The 8374-nt window shown below is 26.5% G+C and overlaps 2 non-coding genes across 2 annotated transcripts; both read left to right on the forward strand.

Annotated features, from left to right (window-relative positions):
* Window positions 1-1466: 1466 nt before the first annotated feature.
* Window positions 1467-1586, forward strand: LOC145848219 (5S ribosomal RNA). Its single transcript, XR_014371801.1, has one exon. It is a non-coding gene; the product is annotated as a 5S ribosomal RNA (ribosomal RNA).
* Window positions 1587-4452: 2866 nt separating this feature from the next.
* Window positions 4453-4571, forward strand: LOC145848218 (5S ribosomal RNA). Its single transcript, XR_014371800.1, has one exon. It is a non-coding gene; the product is annotated as a 5S ribosomal RNA (ribosomal RNA).
* The last annotated feature ends 3803 nt before the right edge of the window (window positions 4572-8374 follow it).

Consider the following 8374-nt stretch of genomic DNA (forward strand, 5'->3'; position numbering starts at 1 on the left):
TTAATATTGAAAGATTTAAATTTCGAAATAACCTACCTAAGGTTAATCTACACGCGTTTAGAAGCCGTAAAAAATATTTTCGACTTTGTAATGGACCAAACAAAAAATATAGAAAAAATTATCGAAAAAAAAAAATCTTTTAAAACTTACCTTACGTTAGTCCTTATGCGTTGCGAAGCTCAAAAAAAATATTTTCGACATTATAATAGAACAAACAAAGAAAATAGAAAAATTTTCCAAAAAAATAAAAAGTCGAAATTCGAAAAAAGAAGAAAAGTGGTCCTTTTCTAGGAGTTTTTTATTCCCAAAAAATGGGTTGATGTCCCCGTAACCCTAAAAAAAGGGGGTCGAAATAACATTTTTTCATCATGCTTCAAATGGGCTGAAAAATTTTTTACGGGGTCTCTGGACCAAACAAAAACGATCTGTCGAGTCAGAATTCCGAAAATCGAAATTCCCGAAATTTCTGTACTTAAAAGGCGGGGCGCCCACTATCGACAAAAGTGTGCCAAAACCCACAAACGTTGTGTTACGCGCGCTAAGATAAACACAAGCCTGATTGCTGAAAATGTATTCTATTTGAATAAGGTAAGTATCAACATCAAGGAAGCAATTCCTTTATTATAAACTCATACTCTGACATTGCGCTAATATTGCTCGTGAATTGTTATTTAGTTTAAAAATATAATTTATATTACTTTTATTTTATTTTAATTCTATATAATAACTATTTTATATTTTTATTAAAAAAATTCTTGTTTAGTTTCTAAGCAACACAGTTACGTTTATATGTTTAATTCTATTGTATTCTATATTTATCGATAATTTAATAAATGTTTTAATAGACTATTCTGGTTTTCCACGCTCTCTTCAAAAATGTGAGTTCTTTTAATTCTTCCACTTAATTATTCATTTTAAAGTAAAACAACTAGTTATACATATTATTATATTATAATGTATGTGTATTATATACTATTATTTTTATAACATAAACATAGTTGAGTTATTAAATTAAACGTCAAATATTTTATACCTAAAATTAAGTTAATCGTAAAATCTGATGTAGTATGAGATATTCTTTAGAAACTAACTATAAATATTCTTGAAGTAAAAACAAACCATCTATAAATAGAACAATGAGAAATAGTAAAACAAACTAAACACAACATGTTTATTTTAACATTATTTTTTATTTAGTTTAATCACTTAATAAACTTTACTTCTAATCATAGTATTTAATATAAGATATAGTTAACAATCTTTTAAACAAAGTTCTTAAATAAAGTTACAGGGAGTAATTGTAATTAAAACACCAAAAAAAAAAGGTTTTAATAAAAAAAATACTTACATCAAGTTGAAATTTTATAAGGAATAATTTTAAAATATCAAATTGATTGTAAATCAAGTGCAAATAGGTTTTTTAAACAAACCGAAGGGTTTATAAAGGCTTGTAAACGCTTTCAAACGCCTACGACCATACCACACTGAGCAACACCCCATCTCGTCCGATCTGGGAAGTTAAGCAGTGTCGGGCGTGGTTAGTACTTAGATGGGTGACCGCTTGGGAATACCACGTGCCGTAGGCCTTTGCTTTTTGAATTCATCTTTTTTGTACTATTTTTCTTTCTGACCTATTTATACTTATTACTCGTTTATTTACATTTCTTTAACGCTTAAAAGAAAAGTAAATTCTAGTTATTAGCAAATAAAAACGTAAGCCAATCAGATAACGTTATTTGCTGTTTAAACCAATTAGAGCGCTAAAAAAGTGGTTTGACCAGTTTGAGATATCGAAAAAATAATGGCACCATCTTGTAGAGTACAATTTTCTGAGTTAAAATTAATACAATTAGTCTTTTATACTAAAACTTAAAAGTTTTTTTGTCCAAAAACAAATAAAAGCGTGGCTACTTGAAAAATCAAACGAAAATAAATTTTGCACTTTTGTATTGTGAGTCATAATAAGTTATTTACTGTTACCATCAGATACTAGCAAAAGCTTTTTAAAGTTTTGTATTAACTTAATGTATTTGTAATTACTTTTACTTAATAGAAACTATTGAATTACGTTTACTTAGTTTACTTTTGTATGTGTATTAAATATATAGCAATTTTGTTTGAACTTAAATAAGGACTATTAAACTATTAAAAGAAAACTATCAAAGTTTACTAACTCAAAAGCTAAATCTTAGTTATATTGTTATAAACATTTATGTTGTAATTTACTAATAACTAAATGAGTTTATTTCAAACAAAAAGAATTAAATAATGTTATGTTATGTCAAGCCTACTATATGAGGTATATAGGTATATAAGGTATACAAGCTTATGTTTGAAAGTTATAATAATTAAAATAAAAATAAATATTTAGTTGGTAAAATTTGTATGTTTTAATATGCTTTGAAATTAGAGTTAGTATAGATGTTTTTTTTTTAAATATAATAAATATAAGTATTTAGTTACTAATAATAAACTAAAATACCAATTTTGTAGTTAATACAAAAAAAAAAACTTATCTTACTTAAAGTTCACTGTAATTGAAACATTATACAAAAGCTTTATAATTATAAGCTTTGAATAATTTCTATTTGAATAAATAATAGATTCATAACTATATTCATGTTTGCATATTTAAATTATAAAAAGTTAGTGTTTTGTGTATTGACTTTATGATTATTTTATTTTAGTAACTGTTAGTTTTATACTTTAATAAAAGAAATATGGTTAACAAGTAAGTTAAAAATGAAAGAAGCATAAAAAAACCACACTAATTAACTGCTTATTCAATAGTTTGATTATTTAATTATTTTTCTGTTATATAGTTTAATCGTATTGTATAAAAAATACAGAGGTTTAAAGTAAGTTTGAATAAAAATAAAACAAAACATATAAAATAAGCATTAGTTTAAAATACATAGTTTTTTTTTTCTAAGAAAATTTAATTCTTTAATAATAAGTAGTAATTTAAATAAAAAATAATACAAATAAAGTTATACAATATATATACAATAGTTTGTCAAACTAGGCAAACACTACTAGGCAAAAAACAAACTAGGCAAAAAAACCCTACAAAGTAGGCCACCACTACAATCCAATGTTCCAACTGGAAATTCAATGAGATCGTTACTGTACTTGTGATGAACGTTGATAATCCCCAAGATTGTAAGTCGAAGGCCTTACCCAACCTAACCAGCGCACTGGTTTTCTTACAACTGAATTAATCAACATTTATTATTGAATATAATCATTATTGATAGATAGAGGAATGTTGACAATCAACAACAGATTGTAGGTCAAAGGCATTACTCGACCCAAGTACCCACAACCTAGATTGAACAACATTTATTAGATAGATTTGTTTATTGATAGATAGAGGAATATTGTCAATCCACAACAGATTGTAAGTCAAAGGCATTACTCGACCCAAGTACCCACAACCTAGATTGAACAACATTTGTTAGATAGATTAGTTAGATAGATAAATAGTACAGTATAATCTCAAAGAATTTGAAGCCCGAACATTGAACGATAGTGGTGTTTCGTGACGACTAGCGGGATTCGATCTTACAACCTTCTGCTTATGAGTCAGCTGATAAGACCACTGACCCACCGCGCCACGACAAAGATAAAGAAATATTTTGCTATATAAATAGGTTGATTTTTATAATTTTGTTATACAGTGTCAATTACAGTGAACTTCAAGTAAGATATACAACAGTATATATATTTCCGAGTCTGACTTTGAGTACTTTTTATATATTATTAACAAGATTTTTTAGGAGTAATATCTGTTTAGTTCTTTAATATATCTTTAAAATAATAATATTTTTTAAGGTGTTTAAAACTTTTAGAAGCTGTATGTAATGTCTTTTAGTTTAATAGTTCTTTTAAATTAGTAAAAAAAATAAACATGGTTGAGTTATCAAATTAAACAAAATAGAACGTCAAGTATTTAATTACTAAAATTAATTTAATTAAAAAAAAAATCTCAGGTAATCTAAAATGTCAGGAATTATTTAAAAATAAATATAAATTTAAAACTTATTATATTGAAAAGATTGATGAATAATACTCTTGAATGTATGCAATGTTTGTATTTGTAATGCAATAACATAAATGGATAGATCAATGACAAATTGTAAACATATTGTATTATTTTATTTTACGATTTTATTTTATTTATTTAATAATTCAATAAACTTTACTTCTACTTTTCCTGGTCTTAGGTAATTTATAGATAACAATTGTTTAAACAAACACTTTTGTACAGTTACAATACAGTTTTAGTACAGTTTGGGAGTAACTGTTGATTAAAAAAACAAAAAAAAAGTTAATTCAGGTTAAAATTTTATAAGGAATAATTTTAAAATATCAAATTGATTGTAAATCAAGTGCAAATAGGTTTTTTAAATAAACCGAAGGGTTTATAAAGGCTTGTAAACGCCTTCAAACGCCTACGACCATACCACACTGAGTACACCCCATCTCGTCCGATCTGGGAAGTTAAGCAGTGTCGGGCGTGGTTAGTACTTAGATGGGTGACCGCTTGGGAATACCACGTGCCGTAGGCTTTTGCTTTTTGAATTCATCTTTTTTGTACTATTTTTCTTTCTGACCTATTTATACTTATTACTCGTTTATTTACATTTCTTTAACGCTTAAAAGAAAAGTAAATTCTAGTTATTAGCAAATAAAAACGTAAGCCAATCAGATAACGTTATTTGCTGTTTAAACCAATTAGAGCGCTAAAAAAGTGGTTTGACCAGTTTGAGATATCGAAAAAATAATGGCACCATCTTGTAGAGTACAATTTTCTGAGTTAAAATTAATACAATTAGTCTTTTATACTAAAACTTTAAAGTCTTTTTGTCCAAAAACAAATAAAAGCGTGGCTACTTGAAAAATCAAACGAAAATAAATTTTGCACTTTTGTATTGTGAGTCATAATAAGTTATTTACTGTTACCAACAGATACTAGCAAAAGCTTTTTAAAGTTTTGTATTAACTTAATGTATTTGTACTTAGTTTAAATTAATAGAGTTTATTTGGTTTACTTTATTATGTGTATTGAATGTGCTAGTATCTAAAAATAAATACAACTAAAACAAAACAAACAAGGAGAGTACTTGAATAGAACCAACACAATTTACAGACCAGTTGTGTACTAAATTTAAAGAAATTCTGAATAGTGAATATGCAATTATTATTATAAGTTCAAAGTTCACTTTAATTTAAATTAATGTATTTTGTAAATTGGTTTTATTTAATACGATAGTAGTGAATTACTTTATTTAATTTACTTTAGTATGTGTTGTATAACTTTATTTAAACCAGAAGCAAAACGGGATTATACTTTCAATAAACTACACAATTTACAGACCAGTTGTGTACTAAATAAAAAGCTATTGTGAATAGTGAATATGCAATTATTATTATAAGTTTATAAGTTCACAGTTTACAAAAGCTTTAGAATTTAGTTATTATTTTTGTTCATATTTGCATATCTAATTTATGAAAAGTTAGTGTTATGTGTATTGGCTTTTTAATTTCTTTATTTGTAGAACTGTTAGTTTTATATTCTAAAGAAAACATTTTTAAATAAATATGTTTAACAAGTAACTTAAAAATGGGAAGAAATATATTGTATATATTGAACTATTTATATTTATTCTAGCTATTTGCTTAGTGTATTTATTAATGTGATTATTTTATTTTGTTGTTTGTCTTATAGTTTAATCGTATTGTGTTGAAATATATATAACAAATACAGAGGTTTAAAGTAAGTTTAAATGAAAATAAAATAAGACATATAGTTGAAATATAAGTTTAAAAAAATAGTTTTTTTTTTTATTTCTTTGTTTGTTTGATTGTTTGTTTATATATAATCGCGACGTGTCATTTTATTACTTTTAAGCATACTAAATATAATAATAGGTATAGTTATAGGAAAAATTCAATTAGTTTCTAATGTAATAAAAAAGTTTATTTCCACAAATAAATAAATACCTGAAAAATCAAATGAAAAATAAATTTCGCACTTGTATTGTGAGTCATAATAGGTTATTTACTGTTACCAACAGATACTAGCGAAGGCTTTTTAAAGTTCTATGTTAATTCAATGTATTTGTACTTAGTTTTATTAAAATGACAGTATTGATGGTTACGTTTATTAAGTATGTTTATTTAACGTTATGTAACTCAAGTAAAACCAGAAGCAAATAAGGAGACTACTTTCAAATAAACTACACAATTTACATACCAATTGTATACTAAACTTAAAGCTATTCTATTTTATTCTTGATAGTTATTTTAAAGTTATTAAATTATACAAATGTATTTTGTAAAGTAGTTTTATAAAGTTACTATAGTTTATCTAACTTACTATAGTATGTGTTATATAACTTTAATTAAACCAGAAGCAAAAAGGGAGACTACTTTAAATAAACTACACCATTTATTGTTATATATAACTCTAATAAAACCAGAAGCAAAAAGGGAGACTACTTTAAATGAACTACACAAATTAAAAATATATTATTATTTATAAATCAATCGTGTTGTGTTTCAAAATACATTTTTCAAATATTGTTTTACAAGTATTTATCAGTTATTTAGTTTTCTTTTTATAGTTTAGCCGTATTGTTTTATTTATTTGTTATTATTTTTATTTAATTGTTTGCTTATTATATTTATCGCCATGTGCTTAAAAAATAAAAACAACTATAAAGGTTAAAAAAGTAAGTTTAAATAAAAAATAAAAAGAAACATATAAAATAAGTTTATGATTTTTTTATTATTATTATTATTTATTTGTTTGCTTGTTATATTTATCGCGATGTGCTTAAAAGGAATAAGAACAAATACAAAGGTTTAAATTGTAAGTTTTAAATAAAATAAAATGAAACATACAAAATAAGCTTATGATTTATTATTATTTTTATTATTATTTTTATTTCATTGTTTGTTTATTATATCTATCGCGATGTGCTTAAAAAATAAAACAACTATAAAGGTTTAAAAGTAAGTTTAAATAAAGATAAAATGTAACATATAAAATAAGCTTATGTTTGATTTTTTTAATTTATTTTCATTTAATTGTTTGTTTATTATATTTATCGCAATCTGCTTAAAAAATAAAAACGAGTATTAAGGTTTGAAAAGTAAGTTTAAATAAAAATAAAATAAAACATATAAAATAAGCTTATGTTTTTTTTTTTTTTTTTTATTATTATTATTTTTATTCAATTTTTTGTTTATTATATTTATCGCAATGTGCTTAAAACGATAAAACAAATATAAAGATTTAAAAAGTACGCTTAAATAAAAAATAATACAAATAAAGTTTATTTATAATAAATATATATATTTAAAACATTAAAAAAAGTAGTTTATACATATTTTTTTTTATTTATTTCTTTTAAACATATTAAATAAAGTATAAAAAAGTATTAAAACATTTAAACGTAGCATAAATAAGCTTAAAACATTAAAATAATTGAAAAGAAACAAAAGAAATTGAAAAAAAATCGGAAAAAAATCGGCAAAAAAAAGTTCAACAGCAACATTTGAGCATCATACACGTATGCATTACTTTACACTAGTGAGAGAGACGTGTTTGTGCGTTCGGTCGACTTGACGAGAAAGCGGGCTTAAAGCATTACTGTTTAGCACCCGAGGCGCGGCTATTGCAGCGGCGGCGAACGTGCTATGTAAACGCATTGGAGCAGCGTATGAAAAACTACAAGCGTCCAGCGGCGGTAGGCTTATAGCTTTGCGAAGTCGTCGAGACGAGTAGCCGACGCAGGCAGGCACGGCTCGAGGCGGGTAACTGCAGCAGACAGATGGCGTGTTGCTGCTGACGAGTTAACCGGCAGAAGGCAAACGGTTGGTCGGGAGAAAGAACAGTCAGTTGTAAAGCTGCATGCTGCAGTCGACGCGCGGGCTGGCGCTTTAAACAGCAAAAGGCCGGCGCCGACTTTCAGTAACGTTCGCAAGGCTTTTAAGCCGAGTGATAGAAAAGGTCTGTATTTATACAGTAAAAACGCTCAGTCGAGCAACGGGTTTAAACGCCCTCGGATAGTTATCTGGTTGATCCTGCCAGTAGTCATATGCTTGTCTCAAAGATTAAGCCATGCAAGTGTAAGTACGAGCTCACGTACAGTGAAACTGCGAATGGCTCATTAAATCAGTTATGGTTCATTTGATTGTACGCTTTTACATGGATACTCGTTTAAGAAAGTTTAAAGTGTACTCATTCCAATTCAGGACCTCGTACGAGTTCTGCATTGTTATTTTTCGTCACTACCTCCCCCGAGCGGGGATGGTAATTGCGCGCCTGCTGCCTTCTTGGATGTGGTACCGTTCTCAGGCTCCC

This window comes from Thalia democratica, unplaced genomic scaffold (genome assembly GCF_965202585.1).
Source record: "Thalia democratica unplaced genomic scaffold, ktThaDemo2.hap1.1 HAP1_SCAFFOLD_1288, whole genome shotgun sequence".
Classification (NCBI taxonomy): Eukaryota; Metazoa; Chordata; class Thaliacea; order Salpida; family Salpidae; genus Thalia; species Thalia democratica.